We start from the raw sequence: 21,505 nt of genomic DNA, 5'->3' as shown, positions 1-21,505 counted from the left end.
TTTGCAGTTAAAATCACACTTTGCCACCACAGAGCAGGATGATGCACTGAGGCAGAACAGACAGACAAAATACAGATTCATTGAATTTGTGATTCAAGATACAGCTTTCTGACATTATTATTCAAATGAACATCCCACATGCAAATTGATTAGACCACGTCTTCCTGCTTTGCATAAAAGGGATCATGAAACCATTATATCTGAAGACTTGTCCCCATTCTGACAACGTTTGTTCAAATCAGTAGAAAACATCAGCCATGGTGTCAGTTGTTTCAGTTCAGTTGCCTGGATCATTTTATTCTACTCTATTGGTGAGTCAGAAAATCCTTTTTCTGGTTTTATATTTTCACGTAAAATGTATTACTATAATATCTAGAGCTGTCTAATACAGATTGTTTCTGTGTTGTTTCTGCAGGGACTGAGGGTCAGGTCACCATGACTCAGACTCCAGCCACAGTCTCAGTGTCTCCTGGGCAGGATGTCAGTCTCCAATGCAGTGCAAGTCAAGACATTGGCTTGAGTTTAGCTTGGTACCAGCTCAAGCCTGGACACAGTCCTAAACTGCTGATTAAAGCTGGGGATTAGAGATTTGATGGGGTTCCCACTCATTTCAGTGACAGCAGATCGGGAACTGTCTTCACCATCAAAATCACTGGAGTCCATGCTGAAGATGCAGGAGATTATTACCGTCAGCAGGGACACAGCATACGTTTCACACACTGATACACGGCTGTACAAAAACCTCACTCAGCTCTACAGGAGCTGCTCTGGCTCATCAACAGGAACCACAAAGGACTGAGGCTGCGAACACAGAGATACATGGAGCAGCAGAGTTCTACCCTCTTGACATGTCTCCTGCCATTGACTCCTGGTAAACAACTTCACAAATTTATGCTCAAAACTGGACAACCATTTTAATTTGTTTACCTTCCTACCTTAGAGCCAGGATATTTACCCAAAAGTCTCTGTACAGTAGAGAGAGCAACAGAAGATGGGGAGAACACACATGCTCATCTAATGTCAGCTGCTGCATGTGTATCTCAATGGCAGTGCAGAGCTCTGTAACCCCACGGTGAAAATACTGAACCCTGATCACGACTCCAGACCAGACTTTGGGTTCTTTGCTCCTTGTGTCTGGAGGACAATGTGGGAAGAAATCACAGCAGACCTGCAAGATCAAATAGGAATATATAACACTGAAAAAAAATATGTTTCCTTTTCCACACTCCACGGAGTATGCTATTGTATTTTGCATTCTAGATATTTTTTCAAGAAAAAAGTCATTCTGGCCCTGGGTTTACACTGAGGAAAAGTGGGATTATTGCTGGCTTCTGAACACAGCATTCTTGCATATGACTGAAGTGCTTTTATTGTTGCTTTAAGGTGTGTTTTGTTAATGAGGTCAAGTGTGATCTTCTTCTGAGAAAAGACTCATGCATTGAAGAAAACCGCCTATCCATCTCTCTGCTTTTTGCCGGTAAACATATTGGCTCTTTCATTTTCAAACATCTCAATATGTACAGTATCACAGAGGCACCAACTAAGGGGATTAGTTAAGGAAGAGAGCACATGCAATAAACAACTCTTTAATGTTGAAGAGGAGTCAGAGAGGACAGAATCTGTATATGAACACTGCTGATTTTTAAATGAGTTATTTACTGTCTGTCTTCTCTACACTAAGAGTATCTAGTGTATCTAGCGTGAAGCTGGCCTGTGTCAAGTCGTGGTCTCTCCTGGGGATAAAAAAATATTGTTTTATGGATGATACTGTCTGTTTTGTAATTACCATTCTCCACCAGATTTTTTAAAATGTAATTACATAGCAGATACAAATGAGCAGCCAGTGACGTCATCAGTGACTGTCTCCCTTCATGACTATGGCAGAATCGAATCACCTGGAGACTCTGGGCGCCTGGGGTTAGTTTATAAACCCGCCCATTCCAGGTGCTCTTCAGTGTAAATATTCAGGCCTGACAGAGTGTGGGGTGTTTCTGATACTGAGCCCCTGGAGCTTTGTCTCTGTGTTTATTCCCGAGCCCCGCTTCACTTTCTTGCTGTTACGCCACGTCCCCGGAGGACTTGTCGTTCCACCTCGCATTCCAGTACTGTTCCTAATTAGTCAGTTAACCTCTGACTATTTAAAACTGCTTTACTCAGATCTCCCTGCTCAGTATTGGGTTTATCCTGGCTAGAGCTACTCTTTCTAAATCTCTGTGACTCTCTTTTTCGGATATTGGCTTCCTGATCCTGGTTCATCTCCCGCCTACATCTCCTGGTTTCGGTTTTTGACTTTCTTTGTTTGTTCTGGTTTTGACTCTCGGCTTCCTCATGGTTTTCGGCTCCACTTCTATTTTGGTGCTTCTGCCCGGCTCGACTACCTACCGCTTACGGACCTTGGCTTGATCACTCGACAACGTCTCTGGATATCGTTCAGGATTCTTCATAGGGTCCACACTACCTTTCTTTAACACTCGCCTTGTCAGCCTACTGTGTTTCGACCTCCTGCTTTGCCTCCGGGCTGTGTTCCGAGATCTCCCCTCTGCTTTGTCTTTGTGTCTCACAGCTTCTACCCTGGCTTTTTCCTTGGACTGAACCTCGCACTGTCTCCCAGTCAGCCCCTTGTGCTTGGCTACACTGCCTCCCCAGTTGCAACCATTACTTGTGACTCCAGACTCCAGAGGCCCCATCTCTCTTTCTCATCTCTGTGGTGCAGCCACAGAGAAGCTATTCATGCAGTTCTGATTTAGATTTATCTTTGAGATAAGAAGCAGCTTCCAAATGGGGATGTGCCGAGCCATGCTTGGCTATCACGATCAATGGCCATTCCTGGCGCTTATCTGTCTTTAAGATTTTTGGGAACATCTGGATTGCGGTCCTAGATGTCAGAGGTCATTGTGACTCATCTCTCACTTTGACCAACCAATCAGGAACCTGCAGGGCGTGGTAACCCCATGTGGGTCAGAAATGGCCACTAAACTTTCGACCAATCACCACCTGTCTTGGTCCTGGTTTAAAAGACACTGCACAGCTCAGAAACTTTGCTTCTCCGGCCACTTTTCACACCCTCAGAGACAATCACGTGACAGTGAGTGTTGTCTGGGACTGGAACCTTGTTTCAGCAAAGTGTTGGCCCAAGGAATGCCCGTACATAAATTGCTAGCCGACACCAATGTGGACGCTTCGCTTGATCACCAGAGTATACGTTTGGACTCTTGTCGACAACTTGAATACGTTTTTATTCAGCAACAGCGCTACATCAGAAGCAAACCGAGTTTCTTCCCTCTAAAAAGTGACTTGCTCGGACCCGTGGTCACGCTCTGTGCATAGAGACTTTCTACTAATCAGCCAGACTACTAGTAGGTTCCTGAGAGAGACACTGTCGGCATGTCGCCACAGCAGAAATCTCTCCTCCTAATTTGTCCATCTCCGAGCTGCACCAAGACTGGTTGGCAAAAAGCCAGAGGACGATGCCTATTGGCTATTGGACGCAGCCGCTAGCTGGTCTTGGTATCTGTACCAGGAAATACAAATCTACATCTGGAAAAGTAAACCCAATGTTCTACATTGCATCTCTAGAATTCAGCTGTTACCTCAACACAAGTTGATATCAATCCAATTCATATGAGTAATGTATTTACTTTTGAGTAGCTAATGTAGACTGATTAACGGTAGTATAGCCGAATGGTATACTGAAGCATATTCTTTGTTTGTATCTCTTTGTGTTTTGCATCTCTTCGAGATTATATACCTTGCATTTTGATAACCCTCACAGTAAGATCTGCCACCTGTATCCAGGCAGACTGTTATATGTTTTATGCACAATTTATGTATTAATAAATGTATCTCGTTTATTGAATCTATGTGCGTGCGTCGCTGATTGATTGATTATCTAAAAGCCATAACGAACCACCTGGTGATTGCTGCTACAATTAATAAATTGCCCCAATAAATTCACAAAACCCCTACAGAAGGTAAAAGGGGATGCCCGATGTGAGTGAAAGTGGGAAGTAGATAATGTGTACGCTTTTGATGTTTTTATTGTTTGTGAACATACACACACAACACTCAAACATAAACGCACCTCATAATAAAAGAGCAAATCACTTAGTAGGAGGATTTAAAGGACATTGGGAGCCGAGAATAGCTCTGACTGGAGCCTAGTGCGTAAGTCCACCCTGGGGCAAAAGCATCAATGCTGGCTTTCTGGGGATGGTAAGTTACTTATCCGGGAGGAGAGTTGCACGTGTTCTCGTTCCTTACTTGTGAACAGTGCAAGGTACAGTAAGTCTTCTCTAAAGACTCTGAGAGGCATTTAGATCTGGAGGTAACAGACGCCCCTAGTTGCATGACTGCAGCAATGCACAGTTTTTTTCCAAGTGTAAAGCAATTGTCTATGAGCTGTTACCTCACATGACACAGTAAGAAACTGTACATGTGTGCTAACTGGCTGTCTGATGAAGCAGTGGAGGTGTCTGATTATGTATCAGACAAATGCAAGTTAAAGAATGTGAGGAAAAGCTGAAAAAAAGCACAGACTCTCAGATGGTGTTTGGGCTGAACAGTGGTGTAAGGATAAACAGACAGATATTGGAATAAGTGATATTGTGTTTATAAAAAGTTACACTGTTGAAGGAGATACATGTAGAGGTGAAACAAAATACAGTGCATTTACGCTAAAACCAAAACTATAATGTTCATGAGGTGTAACACATAATCTAATAATTTAAGGGTGTAGTACAAAAAATATTCAAGAGTTGTATGTGTGTTTTATGAATTTGTGTGCCGACGTGTGTGTGTGTAAAAGACCTCAGTGCGTAACTGTGAGTTTTGGTACAGTAAATGACGCTGCGAGTGTGTTTAGCCAGCCGGACTGGCTAGAGACTTAACTAAAGAAACTTGACTAAAGCAAATCAAAATCAACTTAAGTGACTAGAAAACATAAGAGCGTCTAAAACGTATAAGTACAAATACCAGCACAGTACAGGTGGACCTAAATGAGTTATCTAAACATAGTATTTGTATTAAATTAATTTAAACAAAAGTTGAAATATATTAAGACAGTACAGTCCCGCAGTGGTTAGCATTTGTGCTTTGTACTACTTAGGCTTAGGTTCAATTAAAGGGGTGATTCCTCATTGGTAATTAAGCAGAATTATTTGAGTGGCTTGAAACCAGATATCGCTAAAATGCTGTAAATTCAGAATCATGACTGGTGAATAACACCACTGTGAAATTTGCAGAACTGGCTAAACTCTGCCGACAGATTGAAATAAATAAGGTGGCTAAGGTACGGAAATAGACAGGGTGACCAGGGGAGATCTCTGATTTGCAATTATTGTAAAAAAATACAGGTCATTTTAAGAGAATCTGTAGACAGTGCATGCAGGATGAAGAAAGCAGGGATTTGCCCTGTGGTTCATTTGACAGGGAAGAACAGGAAAAAAATAATCTCCCAGCTAAGAGATTTGTCTGATGAGGATAAACGGTCTTTTGAGAGAGCTCCCTTGTAGCCACCCTTAGTCTATCCCAGTCAATTGGGCAAAATGAGTTCAAGCTAAAATGTACTATTAATGGGGTGTCTGTTTCTCTGTTATGGGATACTATAGCACAATTGTCATGCTTCTCTCATTTCACTGCTCAAAGGTGTGGTGTAGAGTATATGGGGAGACAGCAGGAGGCCACAGGAGTAGGGGGGCAGCGAGCTGTGCTCTCTAAATACAAGGTCGTTACATTGATTTAGGAGGAGACGTGCACTTTATCACTCAAATGTGGGTGGGTTCCACTGGGATGCCCTGCAGCATTTACAGGGATTTACTTTATACAGAACAGTGTATCACGTGGCTTTGAGACAGCACTTACATGACCTACCGCAACTGACCTCTGTGATCATTCAGTATGTCGATGATATTCTGATTGCTTCCCCTGATGAGGAAACCCACAAGTCTGAGCTACATCAGGTTTTGGAGATTCTAGCTAAAAAGGGACATAAAGTTAGTTACGATAAGGTCCAACTGTGTTTAGGATTGTGTAATTTTAACAAGGCCTGGATGGACTCTTTTTACAGAGTGAGCACACCTCATAACAGATCTGCTTAAGGGGGGAGTGCAGTCCAAGAACAAGATTGCCTTGGATACAGCAGCAAAAGCTGCCCGTAATAATTTGAAAAAAGCTCTTTTACAGGTGCTAGGACTGGAGTTTCCTCAGATGGATCAACCATTCCTTTGTATGTAAGTGTGGAAAATGGGTTCTGGGCAGCTGTGCTAACGCAGGAGCATGGAGGTAGGCACCTCCCGGTGGGATACTATTCAGGACCATTAGATGCTGTTGCCAAAGGGTGGGGTGGCCTTGAAGATTTAATGAAGATTTAATACTGTTTACCGATGGGTCCTTTCTGGTGCATGAGGGAGGCGGGCAGCCCTGGGAGTGCAGGAGTCTCTTGAGACCTCTGTTGGTAGAAAAGGGACAGTTACAGGACATTCAGGCTGAGGCCTCCAGAACAGAGAAATGCAAATGGTTAGAAAAGAATGTGGGGCTGCATGATAATTATGTCAACTACAGCTCAGGTGCGGGTGCTACAGCTCAAACTTCCTGCTCCTGAGGGACCTTTCATGCACTGGCAAATTGACAATTGTAGCTTGCCAGTATGTAAAGGGAAAACTGGACTCTTAAAGATTGTGGATCTGTTTTCCCGGTGGGTTGAGGCCACTGCCTCTTTAACTGCCCAGCCGCTTGGATTCTGATCAAGGGACATACTTAACAGGGAAGGTGTGTCAGGCTGTGGCTGCGTTGTTAGGGGTGAGATGGGACCTTCATTGCCCCCATCACCCTCAGTCTGCAGGAACGGTGAAACGAATGAACAGAACTCTGAAAGACTGACAAGATGTTATCTAATGACTGAAGGAACACTGTGGGTAGATGCTCTGCCTATGGTCCTGTGTAGCCTGCTGGCTGAATCAAACAGAACTGTGGGACTGAGCCCATTTGAGATCATCATGGGCCGACCAATGAAACTCCCTGGAGGGCCAAATTTGGCTAATAGATTGGTGAGTTTGCTATCTAATTCTCTATTGCAGTATTGTAGGTTCTTAACTAAAGTGGTGCACGGGGCTGGTGAACAGGTGCTGGATGCTTGGGGACTTCCAGTTGTAGTGGTTTGATGGGTTTACTGAGACAATTATTGTTAGGAATCCCTGATGGGAAGATACACGGATCCTGTGCAGATGCAGGCACGGGTGATAGATGAGGCAGGCGAACAAACCAAAACGAGAGGCAAGGTCGGAGTCAAAAGGCGAAAGGCAAGTCGTAATCCAGGAAGTTCTCCGGTAGCAGACAGTCCGAGGCGAGAGGCGAGGTGCAAAGTCGAAAAGGCAGAAGGGGAATCCAAAATCCAGAATAAACGTGGTACGGGGAAAAACGCCAGGTAGAGCTCTCAAGGAGTGGACTCAATACCGAGCAGTGGGAAACAGGTGAAGAGGGTATAAATAGCAGTGCGCACCGCACCGTGAGTGTGCGCAGGTGGTTTAACTCGTGCGGCGGCGTTTGTTAATAATCACCCGCTGCTGGGGCTGATTAGCTCGCTTACGATTTGATCTTGACTGCCTGGTGGTCATGACAGTACCCCCCCCTTCACGGGCAGCTCCCAACGCCCGAGACGGCCAATCGGGATAGTCCCTGTGGAAGTCTCCGATTAGCGTAGGGTCCAAAATATCCCTCTCCGGAACCCACGCTCTTTCTTCAGGGCCATAACCCTCCCAGTCAACCAGATACTGAAGGGTGCCACGGTTCCATCTAGAGTCGAGGATCTTGTGGACTGTATATGCCTGGTGCCCCCGAATGCGACGCGGGGGTGGCGGGCGACGTTGGGGAGCCGCAAGAGGTGAGCAGTAGAAGGGTTTCAGGAGGGAGACGTGGAAAGACGGGTGGATTTTAAGGGTGGAGGGAAGTGCAAGACGGAAGGTAACTGGGGTGATCCGGGAGAGTATCCTGAAGGGGCCGATTTACCTAGACCCGAGCTTCTTGGAAGGCAGGTGTAGAGGTAGGTTCCTTGTTGAAAGCCAAACAAACTGTCCTCTGCGAAAACATGGGGCTGGTCTGCGGTGTCGGTTTGCGAATTTGGCCTGGCGCTGGGTTGACTTGGTGAGAGCCGTCCTCGCCATTCTCCAGGTCCTGCGCAGCTTGGAAATATATTGACGTACCGACGGCACAGCCGTGTCCGGAGGGGCGGCAGGAATGAGAGTGGGTTGATAACCTAGTGAACAGAGGAAGGGAGAGAGACCTGTGGATTAGGAGGTAAGAGAATTATGGGCATATTCTGCCCAGGGAAGTAGTGATGACCAGTCATCCTGCGAGTTGGAGGTGAAGGCTCTCAAAAAGGTAAGGAGACTTTGGTTGGTCCGTTCCACCTGACCGTTGGCCTCAGGATGATAACCCGAAGTCAGAGATACATGGGTCCCTAAAGCTTGGCAGAACGCTTTCCAAAAGGCCGAGACAAATTGAGGTCCCCTGTCTGAGACCACATCGTTGGGCAACCCATGTATCCGAACGACCTGTTGCACAAACAGTGATGCCATTTCCTGGGCTGTGGGCAATGCTGGGAGGGGGACGAAATGGGCTGCCGTGGAAAAACGATCAGATATCACCAAGATTACCGTATGACCTTGACTGCTAGGAAGGTCCGTAATGAAGTCCACGGCTATGTGGGACCAAGGGCGGTGTGGGATCGGAAGAGGGTGAAGGAGACCGGTCTTCTTGGCACGCGGAGTCTTGATCCTGGCACAGACCGGGCAAGCTCGGACGTACTCTGCAGCATCTGATCGCATGGAAGGCCACCAGAAATCTCTGGTGAGTAAGTCCAGAGTGCGTCTGCACCCGGGATGGCCTGCAAACCGAGAGTCATGCCCCCATTGCAGGACAGCAGAACGCAAGTTCAAAAAGCTTATCCGGGGGGCAGCACAAGGGAACTATAGCTCCTTTGAGGGCACGTCTGATCTGATCTTCAATAGAGCAGTGGATCGCCCCGAGGATTCTGTTAGATGAAATGATTGGTTCCGGTGTGTAATCCAGATCAGGGGGATCATGGAGCCGAGAGAGAGCATCAGCCCTCCCATTCTTCGAGCCCGGCGTATAGGTGATCACAAAATTAAATCGAGAAAAGAAAAGAGACCAACGGGCCTGACGGGAATTGAGGCGTTTGGCCGACTGAATGTAGGCCAGGTTCTTATGGTCCGTGATAATGACAAAGGGGTGATGAGCCCCCTCCAACCAGTGTCTCCATTCCTCCAGGGCCAGCTTGATAGCCAAGAGTTCACGATTACCGACATCATAATTAACCTCGGCCGGGGAGAGTTTCCTTGAAAAGAAGGCACAGGGATGTGGAATGTGCTTATCCCCGTGGCGCTGAGAGAGGACTGCCCCAACCCCATAGGCTGAGGCGTCCACCTCCACAATGAATGGCTGAGAGGGATCCGGGTGTCGTAGAAGTGGTGCCGAACTGAAGAGTTGTTTTAAGCGTAAAAACGCCTGGTTAGCCTCCGGGTTCCATTTACCCAAGCCTGGTCGATTGCGGGTTAGTGCGATGACTGGCGCCACGACGGAGCTAAAGTTCTGGATGAAACGTCTATAAAAGTTGGCAAAACCTAGAAAACGTTGAATTTGCTTTAAGTTACGAGGAGCTGGCCAGTCATTGATGGCCGCCACCTTAGCAGAGTCCATCTCTACACCAAATGAGGAAATGATGTAACCCAGAAAGTAAATTTTAGAGGTGTGGAAAACGCACTTCTCAAGCTTGGCGTAGAGTTTGTTATTAATGAGTCTAGTCAGGACCTCCTGGACGTGGTGGACATGATCCCTAGGGTTGGCAGAAAAGATGAGGATATCATCCAGGTAAACCAAAACAAAATTCCCAATAATGTCCCTAAAGATGTCATTCATGAATGACTGGAAGACAGCCGGGGCATTAACAAGACCAAAAGGCATCACCTGATATTCATAATGTCCATGGGTGGTCATAAAGGCCGTCTTCCACTCATCCCCTTCACGTATCCTGATTTGGTTGTAAGCCCCCCGTAGATCTAACTTTGAGAAGATGGAGGCTCCCCGTATGGACTCCAAAGCGGCTGGAATTAACGGCAGGGGGTAACAATGTTTAACCGTAATGGAGTTCAGTCCTCTGTAATCAATACACGGCTGCAAGGAGCCGTCCTTCTTCCCAATAAAGAAAAAACCCGCACAGGCTGGAGAAGAGGAGGGACGAATGAATCCTGACTCCAGAACTTCCTTAATATGGTCTTGCAAAGCCTGATTCTCTGCCTGAGTGAGAGGGTAGATCCGTCCTTTAGGTGGAAGGGTTCCCGGGAGCAACTCTATAGCACAGTCACAGGTACGGTGAGGTGGAAGCGAAAGAGCCTTCCGCTTATCAAAGGCTTGTTTCAGATGCCTGTATTGGGGTGGGATGGTAGAGTGCTCCTCCATAGAGGTTACTGCAGCAGCAACCTTAACCGGCTGACGACAACAGTTGACATGACAGGAGTGGCTCCAGGCAATGAGCTCGTTCTTGTCCCAGGAGATGTGGGGATCGTGCTTCTTGAGCCAGGGAAGACCTAGGATTACCGGGTAGGCAGGCGAGTCCAGGAGAAGGAGTGAAATTTCCGCAACATGAGTAGCACCAACTGTTAGAGAGAGAGGGACGGTCTGCCATGTAATCCGTCCAGGTGCAATCGGGGATCCATCCAGAGCTTGAATACAGATCGGGGGTGAGACCGGAGCCAGGGGAATATCCCACTTCTTAGCAAAAGTGACGTCTATAAAGTTCCCCGCTGCCCCTGAGTCAACAAAAACCAGAAGGGGAAGTTGTGCGTCAGCCCAAGAAATTTCAGCTGGGAATAAAGGGCCTGACGAGTTTTGAGAAAAAACAGCACTACTGACTCTAACAGTAGGCTGCGGAAGGGTTCGAGAGGGATAAGGGGGTCTCAAGGGACAAGCAGAGAGAAGGTGATCAGGTGCAGAGCAATAGAGACACAGTCCCTCCCGACGGCGCCTTTCCTTTTCCTCCGAGGAAAGGGGTGCATGATGCCGAGTGGGCACCGTGGGGGTAGTACCTTCAGGACGGCCAGGACTGCTTCCATCATGACTCTCTGCTCTCCGCAGCTGAATGCGGGTGTCCAGTTCAACCACCTGAGCGATTGCTGATTCGAGAGAGCGGTTGTGAATTGGCGAGAGCACCAGGTGGTCCTTTAGATGTTCAGAGAGACCCTTATAAAAAAGGCAAATCAGGGTTTCAGGGTTCCAGTCAGACTCCGTGGCGAGGGCTTGGAAGTCAGCCACATAATCATTCAAAGATCCATCACCCTGACGAAGCGAGGCGAGCCGGAGATGAGTCAGGTCCGGGTTGACTGGAGAAAAACGTGCCTGGAGCTGGTCAGCAAAAAGCTTGAAATCAGCAAACTGAAAGTCTCCCCTAGCAAGCAACACAGCTGCCCAGTCCAGAGCTTTGCCAGTGAGCAAGGAAAGGGCGAAACTGATCTGCTCCCGGGGAGAAAAAAAATGCTCAGGATGCAACCATAAAGTCAAGGAGCATTGCGCAATAAAACCCCTACAGCCCGCGGTGTTGCCGTCATATCTTTCCGGGAGAACAAACGGTGAGGCTACGGGAGAGGTGGGCGGGGTCACAGGGATTGGAGCAGTGGTCTGTGCTGGAGGGGAAGGGACAGGGGAGGGCGGAAGGTTAGCGACGTGATTGGAGAGAATGTGAAGCGAAGATTGAAGCTGGGTGAGAGCTTGGGAATGGCGATTGAAAAGTGAGCAAAAAGCTTGTGCGTCCGCGGGATCCATCTTTAGGCTCGGTATTCTGTTAGGAATCCCTGATGGGAAGATACACGGATCCTGTGCAGACGCAGGCACGGGTGATAGATGAGGCAGGCGAACAAACCAAAACGAGAGGCAAGGTCGGAGTCAAAAGGCGAAAGGCAAGTCGTAATCCAGGAAGTTCTCCGGTAGCAGACAGTCCGAGGCGAGAGGCGAGGTGCAAAGTCGAAAAGGCAGAAGGGGAATCCAAAATCCAGAATAAACGTGGTACGGGGAAAAACGCCAGGTAGAGCTCTCAAGGAGTGGAGTCAATACCGAGCAGTGGGAAACAGGTGAAGAGGGTATAAATAGCAGTGCGCACCGCTCCGTGAGTGTGCGCAGGTGGTTTAACTCGTGCGGCGGCGTTTGTTAATAATCACCCGCTGCTGGGGCTGATTAGCTCGCTTACAATTTGATCTTGACTGCCTGGTGGTCGTGACAATTATTAATTGTAGCAGTAATCACGAGATTGTTCGTTGGGGCATTTAGAAAATCAATCGTCAGAACAACTAACAACGTACACACACGGGTTCAATACACGAGATACATTTATTAATATAAATTGTGCACCAAACATATACTAGTCTGCCTGGATACGAGCGGCAGACCTTACTGTGAGGGTTATCAATATACAAGGTATATAATCTCGAAGAGATGCAAACACAAAGAGATACACAACAGAGAATATATGTCAATATATATCGTTCGGTTACCAAATCGCTAATCAGTGTTATTACCCACTGTTACTCTAAACTCAGAAGTAAATACATTACTCATGAATTAAATTGATAACAACTTGTGTTGAGGTACAATTGAATTCTCGAGACCCAATGTAGAACATGGGGTTTACTTATCCACTGTGTATGGATTTGGAATTTCCCAGCACGAACACCAAACCAGCTGACAGGCTCTGTTGCAGCCTCTGTTCCAGCGGTTGTCCGATGGGCGTTGTGTCGGCGTCCTCTGGCTACCGGCCAACTAGTCGAGGTGCAGCTCGGAGTAGGACGGGCGGAGGAATCTGACTGCGGCGCGCAGGGCAGTCGTTGCTCCGAGGGGATCTACCAGCAGTCCAGCTGGCTAGTAGAAAGTCTCTATGCACAGAGTGTGACCGCAAGTCCTCACAAGTCACTCTTTTGCTTGGGAAGAAGCTGGTTCGTTCCCGGTCCAGCGCTGCTTCTGAATAAGCTATTCAGGTTGTCGACGAGGGTCCAACTGTAGGCTGCCGTTGATCAAGCGGAGCATTCACGTTGGTAGAATTCTGAGTACGTACGGGATCCTCGGCCTCGCGCTTAGAACAAAGTCCAAGTCCTTTTGCAGACAACAGCAGTTGTCACGTGATTGTCTCTGAGGATGCACGAAAATGGCCAAGGAGAGCCCCGATCTGAGCTTGCGCTCCCTTTTTGACCAAGACACAGATGTGTGCTGATTGGTTGAGAGTTTGGCGGGCATTGGAGACCCACGTGGTATTACCACGCCCTGCCAGTCCCTGATTGGTTGGTCAAGATGAGATATAAGTCACTTACTCTTGACACTTAGGAATGCAGTCCAGATGTCCATTCGGCACTCCCTAGACTGATAGGCGCCAATGGATGACCATTGATCATGATAGCCGGGCTTAGCTAAGTGCATCCCCGTCTGGGAGCTTGTTCCTTATCAAAAGAAAACATCTTAAATCAGCCTGCTTGAATACTTTCTCTGTGGCTGCACCACAGAGATGGAGGGTGAGATGGGGCCTCCTTTAGGACAGCATACCAACGCTTAATTCGGTCTTATTAACAAACATTGCCGCTACACAGTAGAGGGAAGACATGACCTGATACCTGACGAGTGGGTGTGAGTGAAAAAGATGCCCTGAGAGACATTGCAACCCAGCTGAGAGGGACCATACCAAGTGCTACAGTCTACCAACTCTGCCGTCCGAATGACTGGGCGAGATCGCTGGATCCATGCATTGCACTGTCACCGAGCCACTGCACCAGAGACTGAGTGAACAGAAATAATGCTGTTGCTATTCTTTCTGTGTCTTACGGGCTTCTTAAGAGCGGCCAACAGTGTGCTTGTTAGGCCTGAGGAACATCACTCTGATATTGGGGAATATGGTATCAACACATTCTTGGCATTGTCATATCTATCAGCCACAAATTATAATCAAAGTTAATGTTGGGTCTGTATTGCTATACAGAGATCCTGACGATTGATCTCAACATGGCTGAGGTCTGTGTTTGGGTTCTGGGGTGAAACTTTGTTACAGTATCTATTTGTAGGGTTAGTATTGCTTATACAGTATGTGCAATTGTAATCGTCACTTGCGGTAAGACTTTAATCACGTCTTGCTGTAATTGTGTAACTCACAAAGTCATGGTAATGCATGCCTGTACTCCTAAAAAGGCGAAGTCTGCCTCATGTTGTTTGTGTAGTACTGAAGGGGGGGAATGAAGAAAGATAGGAAATGTGAAAAAATGGTTTACTTGTTTCTTTATGCACAAAGACTTCTTTTGGTACAAAACATTCCATGCTTAAGCTCTTTTGAGTTATGGCAGGAATGGGAGTTAACTGATAAGAGATTCCAAGTATAAGATAGAGACTCCCTAACTATGGGAAGATAAGACTGGCCATTCAAAGTGTTCAAGATCTAGAGAATGTCCAAACACAGGTGACCTTCCCCCATTACCAATGTAACAATTTGCGTCAGAAATGGATGAAGTTTGCTATATAAACTGGAGCTTTGTACCTATAATTTTGAACAACTCTTTGAATATACTGTACCTAGCATGCAATTAAACTCACTTGTTTCAACTTCATCTCGGGGTCCAGAACTTATTTGTTTGTTACAACAATGGTAACCCCCCTACATCTCAGCAAACATCCCCTTCTGTTTTAAAGATGGAAATGTTTACAATGTCAGGTGTTGCACACTTTATCTAAACTCTTAGAGACACTTCCTAGTCACCTATAGCAGTAACAATACTAACATAAATCTCAATCACAATAGGTAAATTTAAAAAATAAAATGAATGAAAATGTAGCAAATTTGTTTTTATAGGCAAATCAATACACAAATGTTTACAGTAAGAAAACATGGATTTATTTTTTGTTACTATTTCATTTCCAAAGTGCTGTTGTCAGAGTGCTCTGAGTCTCTTCACCCAGTAGATTTGTTACAGCTATGCACTGGCTGAAAACTGGCCAGGCTCCACAGCTCCTGGTTTATGATGCAACAAACCATCAGTCAGGAGTTCCTGATGGATTCACTGGCAGTGGGTCTGGAACAGCCTCTACACTGATAATCATTTTGTGTGTGTAGATGTATTTAAGTACTAAGCTTAACAGGCTATGAAACTGAAAATTGGAAATAAAAAAAAATATGTTAATTAATAGTATAGCTTTTTAATATTTAATATTTTAAGCATAACTAGATAACTATTTTTATCTTGTAATATTTATTATATAAAATGCAATCCAATCAACTCCATTTCTAAAGACAGATCACAGACACTATTGTGAGACACTGGGGATCTGGATGTTTTTCATTTAGATGTGTTAATCAAACAGAACCACAAAAACACTGACTACCATTATTAGTATTGACCTCAAGAGGGATGCAGGGCACATCAGTGCTGTCTCCCCTGTAACAGCACCATTATTTCATCAGTGAAACAGGCTTAATTTCCAACAATCGTCAACTCAGTTCTCCCATTGCTGACATTTGTCTCCTCCTAGCTATGTAAAAACTGCACCGTGTTTAGATTTCTTATTCAGCACTTGAAGGATTTTAGTCTGAAACATTCTGATATTTTAATAATTTAAATGGTGTGTATATAATAAAAACCGGAAGGAAACAAAATCTCCTTGAAGGAGATCTGTTTCTCTTTATAAATTTGGTGAACTTCTTACACAAGGCACTTCTTTTAAATAATTTGTAAGTAATTTTACCCCCACTCTGTGAAAAAAATGAAAGTTCAAAAATGTGGTGTCAGTTCACATGCCTTGAACAACATTCCACAGTAAACGAAAGAACATTATACATGTGATGCCTCTTGATTATTCATAGTGAAGTATGAGATCTCTCCCCCACAAAATGATCATTACTACTACTGGGAAGCTTATAATGGAGTGGAGTGGTGGCACTGTGGTTCAAGGCTCTGCACTTGAGGGTAGAAGGTTGCCGGTTATAATCCCATGGCTGGCAGAGAAATTCTATTCTGTTGGGCCCCTGAGCAAGGCTCCAGGGGTGCTGTATAAATGGCTGAGCCCCAGCTTCTTGTGTGTCTTGTGGAGAGCAAGATGGATTATGTGAGAAAACAAATTCCTAATGCAAGAAATTGTATCATTCAGGTGGAGCCCCTGTTACCTGCAAAGAACTTCTGGTGAAGTGTCCAGAAAAGCCCTATGTATGTGCAAGTAATTATAATTATGATTATTATGATTATTATTAAAATTAAAGAATTGCACATATAATTTCTTTGCCTGTTTTATTAGAATTGCACACCAACACATTATTCTTCATCAACAGTTTTATATCTCCAGTCATTGTACATTTTAAATTTTCTAGAGCCAAAATAAATTTGAGTGCAGTTACTTGAATACATTTGAATCAAACTCTGATACTTTTGTCTTGTTTTACTTGTTTTTTTGTTTATTTAACAGCGCAGGAGTGGGAGGAGCCACAGTGAGTACTGGTAAAAGTCACCGCCCCATCTGAGGGGGCAGAGACACTGGTGTGAGGTTAGCGAAAAAAAATCCCACAAAAAACACAAATAGGGCTGGAAAAAGATTTTAAAAAACGCTAAAGAAAAAATACACCGCTTAGCACAGCAGTGGCCAGGCTGGACATACCCTATTTAACAGGGTCTAGTCTGGGAGAGCAGGGAGCGTAAGGCCTAAATAAAAATAAAACCTCAACCTGTCTCGGTGAAAGATGCATGGCAGGAGAGGGGGGGAAAAGGGTCAGTCTGCACCAATATAGATACACGGTGGGACCGGCAAAAAGAAAACAAAAAGGAAAAAAGAGGGCCTTATGCTCAGTCACAATCCCCTCCAGGACTGTCTTGAGGGGGTCTGCGCATCCCTTCAGGGAGGTGCTCAGTGTATCTTTAAGTGCCCCCACAGCCGTGGTTGCTGCAGCAATCCATCGTCCTTAATCCAGGGCTCTGTCTCCACACTGAACATACCCCCATGTAATGCCACAACTGTTTCTGGGGTGGAATTCCCCAGCTTGGTTAAAAGACAAGCTTTTGCATCTCTGGAGCAGAAAAACAAACAGCGATGTCTACACACTCTAGAAAGCAAGGCTGGTAGGGCTTGATGGGGGTTGTGTGAAGTGCACTTCACCTCTCAGGTTTCCTGTTTTTATTGAAGGATAATGACCCTTGCACTCTTGGTTAGATTGAATACAAACAAGGTGTAACCTTTTGCAAAATCATTACAGTGGACCAGAACTGACTTCTGGTCAGTACATAAACAGATGTTTATCTGCTGTTTGAACTAGATTAAAATCTTCACAAACACAGATCTCCCCGGAAACAAAAAACAGGTTGTAGTGACTTTGCAGGTACAGTATGTGTTCGCCATCCTAGTACAAAGCCAAGAAATTAATGCTGTAATGTTGAAAGTTGTAGTTTCCCGTGTAGCTTCCTCTGAAGGATTCATTGTCTACAACCCCAGCACAAGCATCTTTGACTGCTGCCCAAGTTGTTTTCTTGGTTTTAGATTCTGCTTCTCACACCAGGGCTTTAGATTTTCAAATGGACATTGTCAAAGGGGTTCATTTTTGTTGGGCCTAAGCAGGCCTAGGAATGACATACCCATGGTGCCACTTTCACCCTTTTAACAAACAGCGATGCTGAGAGAACATTAATTTTAAAGTCAGCTCATTGGCCACAAGGCAGAAGGACTCTTTGTTGCTCATGAGTTTCATTTCTGCACCTAGCTCAGCATTATCTTGTCCTGGATAAAAAGGTCCACCTGGATGTGTCACAACAGGTCTTCTTTATTATTGCCGGTTGTGAATTTGGTTCCTTTTTCTGAAACCTTGGTTTGCGCCATCCAATGTAGTGACTTCATGCTTTCCCGCAGTATCTCTGTAAAACAGTGCTGTAGAGAGCTGTGTTCTCAGGGTGTATTCATTGTAGTTAAGGATGGTTTCTATCAGAACCCTGTGAGATTAAGGGCTGTTGCTCTGACTGATCTCACAGTCACCAACAGTGATGCCTATCTGTCTGAAAAGCAATGCCACAGGGTAATTCAAAACGACTACCCTGGTGGTATCTGCAATCTTGTCACCATTTCCTTTGATAATATTGGTAATATTGTTTGATACTGTAGATCATGGTGTTGTTCAAGTTCATGTAATCATTGCCGTTTCCCGTTACGAAAAATTCTTGAAAGACCTGTTAGCAGTGAGACTCCATTTAAAGATTTCTCGGTGCTTGACTGTGTTGGTAATACTTTTACAAAGTCAGATTTTGTGCATTCTTGTGAGCTGCAGTGCACAGACTCCGTGGTTAAAATATCTCACCGTCTTATTGCGTCAGACATAGACCTTTCTTCTTTCTCACAGCCCATTTCTTGTGACTGAGTTTGATTTGACTCCATGTTTGATAAACATTAGTCCTGAACCCTGTTGCTGCTGAGGGTTCACTATTTATCACAGCATTAGCAACATGTCTGCACATGTCTTTAGCAATATATGCTGTTGCTTTTTATGTGCGGTTTTGCAATTTCACAACAATGTCTCAAAAAAGTACTGCTTTCCTAAATAGGGCCCTGAATATATCACTGATCCCCTCCAGTACTGGACTTGCAAGCCTTCGAAACCGGTCAGTCTGTAACTGGCTTGATACTGGTGATAGTCCCAGTACATGGCAGAGTCTCCATAGGGTTTAATTGGTTATTCTTCATAGGCCTGAACTGCAACTTGAATATCACTTTCCATACGTGAAGTTGCTGGGTTTGTTCTAATCACTTCTTATTTCAGTCGTTATTGTGTTGAAAGGCTCAACATTTACAGGAACATAATGTGACTTATTGAAGGAGGGCATGATGAGCAATCCTTCTGATCCTTGGATAAGTAAACAGTGCAGGATAGGTGTGTACTTTAAGTGTCGCCAAGTAACTGGTGATGTTGTCTTTGTAGCAGGATAGGGTATTAAATTCAGGTGATCAGCAGGATGGGGTGACTTCTTCCCTCTCAAGCTGCCTCAAACCTTGTAACATGTGCCCACTCTCCTCTAAGCAAAGTGATATTTTTATCACGAACCTCTTTAAGATTTCTGCTGATGGAGTTACACTTGAAGTAAACTTTTGGATTATCAAAGTTTTGTTGTAGAACATGTTCATCACATTTATCTGTTCATAATTTGTACCTCCCTGCAGGTGTAGAAGAGTTCCAGTTCTTACAGCCATTTTCTGAGAGCAGATCAAATTCAGTATAGTTGTTGAATGTATCAAAAGTGGGAGAAATTCCACACCCTTTTCAGTCTAATGTTTCTGGGGAAAGTAAGCATGAGTCAATATAAAACTTTTTCACCATCTCTTTGCCCAACTTTTCTCATAAAGGCAAGCCCCAGGCATACTTGGACAACACCTCTGTACATGTAAGCAAGTATTTAAACCCCTTGCGAAACTGCGTGTTGACTTACGTTGACAAGGTTGGCCTGCCACTGCCAGCTCGTTTCACATCTCTATGGGTTTTCACAGAAAATGGACACATTCAGGTTTACGTAGAGAATAGGTGTACTGGTCTGATAGCCATTATGAAACCTCTGGCCAACCGAACCTCAAACTCTCAGATTCCAGTCTATTTCATAACCTGGACACCCCATTGTCTCGGGCTCTTTAGCTGTACAGTACAAGGAGTCCAGTCTCTCCACACCGATGATGGACAATGTGTCTGCAAGCTGACAGAAGTGGAGGAGGGACATCACATCAGGGGCACCCTACTGTCCACCTGTTACCTAACACTTTGACGAGGGCTGTAGAGCTTACAGCATCTGCTTTTGTCTCTGGTCTCTCCATGGGAATCTGAATGAAGCAGCCCCACCCGTGTGGAAATGGTCATATGTGTCAGGTTTGAATGTTTCTTGGAGGAATACTCACTTAAAGATTCTGTGGGTGAGATGGAATCTTATTACACTTTACTGGTTGGTTTAGCCTTTTATATTGCAGCGTTCAGAGTTCACATTACGGTATGAAGACCAGGCTCCTCTCTCCTGTTCCAGAGCTAGCTTGAGGCTCTCTCTCTCCACTGTCTCTTCCAGCCTTCAGACTGCTGTCTGTCTGACCCTTCCAGTCAGCCCCACAGCTGTCATCTCTCTCGACACTGACTGTGCAGGGAATCCTCTGTACCCAGCCTGCAGTTGGAACAACCACTCCTGCCCCCCTTTCCCTTTGCTGTCTTGTACCAGATCTTCATATCTGGAACTTTTCATTGCAATGTCCTCTAGTTAAGAATATATTGATCATCTTCTATTTAGTTTACCTACCCTTATAGCAAAGGCAAGTTACTGTACAGAGTAATGAGGACACTATGAGCTGTACTCACTCTCTAGTAATCGAGAGGGTGATTGAAGAATAAATGTCCTATATTAAATCCTGTGCTGTCTGTGGTACACTGGTGGCTCTGGGAGATCTGACAGCCTGTGAGGGGTTAAAGTGTGAAGATGAGGCACCTTGAATTGAATTGAACAGTTGGCTACAGTTAGTACATTGTGGGTTCAGTATCTGTGGCAGGTATAACAGAAGTTCTAGTAGAGAGCTGCTTCAGTGTGTGAACTGTAAGAGATAGAGGTTAAAAACACATTCCTTTGTAAAATAACTCATATGATATTTAAACAGGTGTGTCATTGTCATGAAATTTGTATAAATGAGTTCCAAAGAAATCCAGAGAAAAAAAGAGCCTCCAGATCTCACAGAACCCTGAGAGCCCAGAGGGCTTGCTTGCAGGACACAACAGTGGCCACAAGGTGATGCTCATCTCAACTTTGTGCTCCAGAACTGTTTTAAAATGAGTAACATTTGTGTGTTTTTTTAAAGAAGGATTCTACGTCAAATACTTGCTTAAACTAAGTAAATAAAAGCTTACTACAGTAAGTAACTACAGTACAGTACAGTAAAACTACAGTTTTAAAGCTACAGTATTACTGCCCTAAAACAGAAAATGTAATAAAGTTTAAGGAATGTGCAAGCTTTTCAATTATTTAGGGACAAACTGTTAACAGTACTGCAGTGCACTGCTAGTAATGCAACAGAAATAAAATAAAATAGTAGAAAGTAACCAAACACTTGCAGATTGCACCTGTTCTCCTAGCTCAGGCCTTTTCTAACTGTCTGTGACAGGATTTGTATACAGGAAGAAGCTTTGCATACCTGTGCCGCCTCACTGCTCCAAACACTTTAAGACTCACAGTGTGGATCAATCACTGTTCAGCTCTTTCAGAGTCACTAACACACACAGGACAATGATGTCACTGATTCTACTGCTGGGGACACTGGGGCTCTTTGTTCAAGGTGAGGATAAAAGAAAATACGTTTAAATGTTTGTACTAGCTTAATGCTCAATTTTCTTAAGACATTTGTAATGTATTCAATTATATATATATTGTACACACATTAAATAATGTCATACATGTTTAAGATTTTCATTTTAGAAAATGTCCTTATTTTA

The 21,505-nt window shown here is 44.8% G+C and overlaps 2 long non-coding RNA genes across 4 annotated transcripts in view; both read left to right on the top strand.

Moving 5' to 3' along the window:
* Window positions 1-233: 233 nt before the first annotated feature.
* Window positions 234-1,762, top strand: LOC148646887 (uncharacterized). The gene is made up of 2 exons (XR_015927732.1): window positions 234-311; window positions 416-1,762. It is a non-coding gene; the product is annotated as an uncharacterized LOC148646887 (long non-coding RNA).
* Window positions 1,763-21,232: 19,470 nt separating this feature from the next.
* Window positions 21,233-21,505, top strand: part of LOC148646885 (uncharacterized) — a 33,377-nt gene continuing 33,104 nt past the window's right edge. For all 3 annotated transcript variants that reach the window (XR_015927651.1, XR_015927650.1, XR_015927652.1), the window contains exon 1: window positions 21,233-21,348. This is a non-coding gene — a long non-coding RNA (uncharacterized LOC148646885). The remainder of the gene's footprint in view (window positions 21,349-21,505) is intronic.

Source organism: Lepisosteus platostomus, chromosome 16 (genome assembly GCF_059453375.1).
Source record: "Lepisosteus platostomus isolate fLepPlt1 chromosome 16, fLepPlt1.hap1, whole genome shotgun sequence".
Taxonomy (NCBI): Eukaryota; Metazoa; Chordata; class Actinopteri; order Semionotiformes; family Lepisosteidae; genus Lepisosteus; species Lepisosteus platostomus.
Note: the sequence above shows the minus strand (reverse complement) of the source record. Positions and strands in the feature narration are given on the sequence as shown.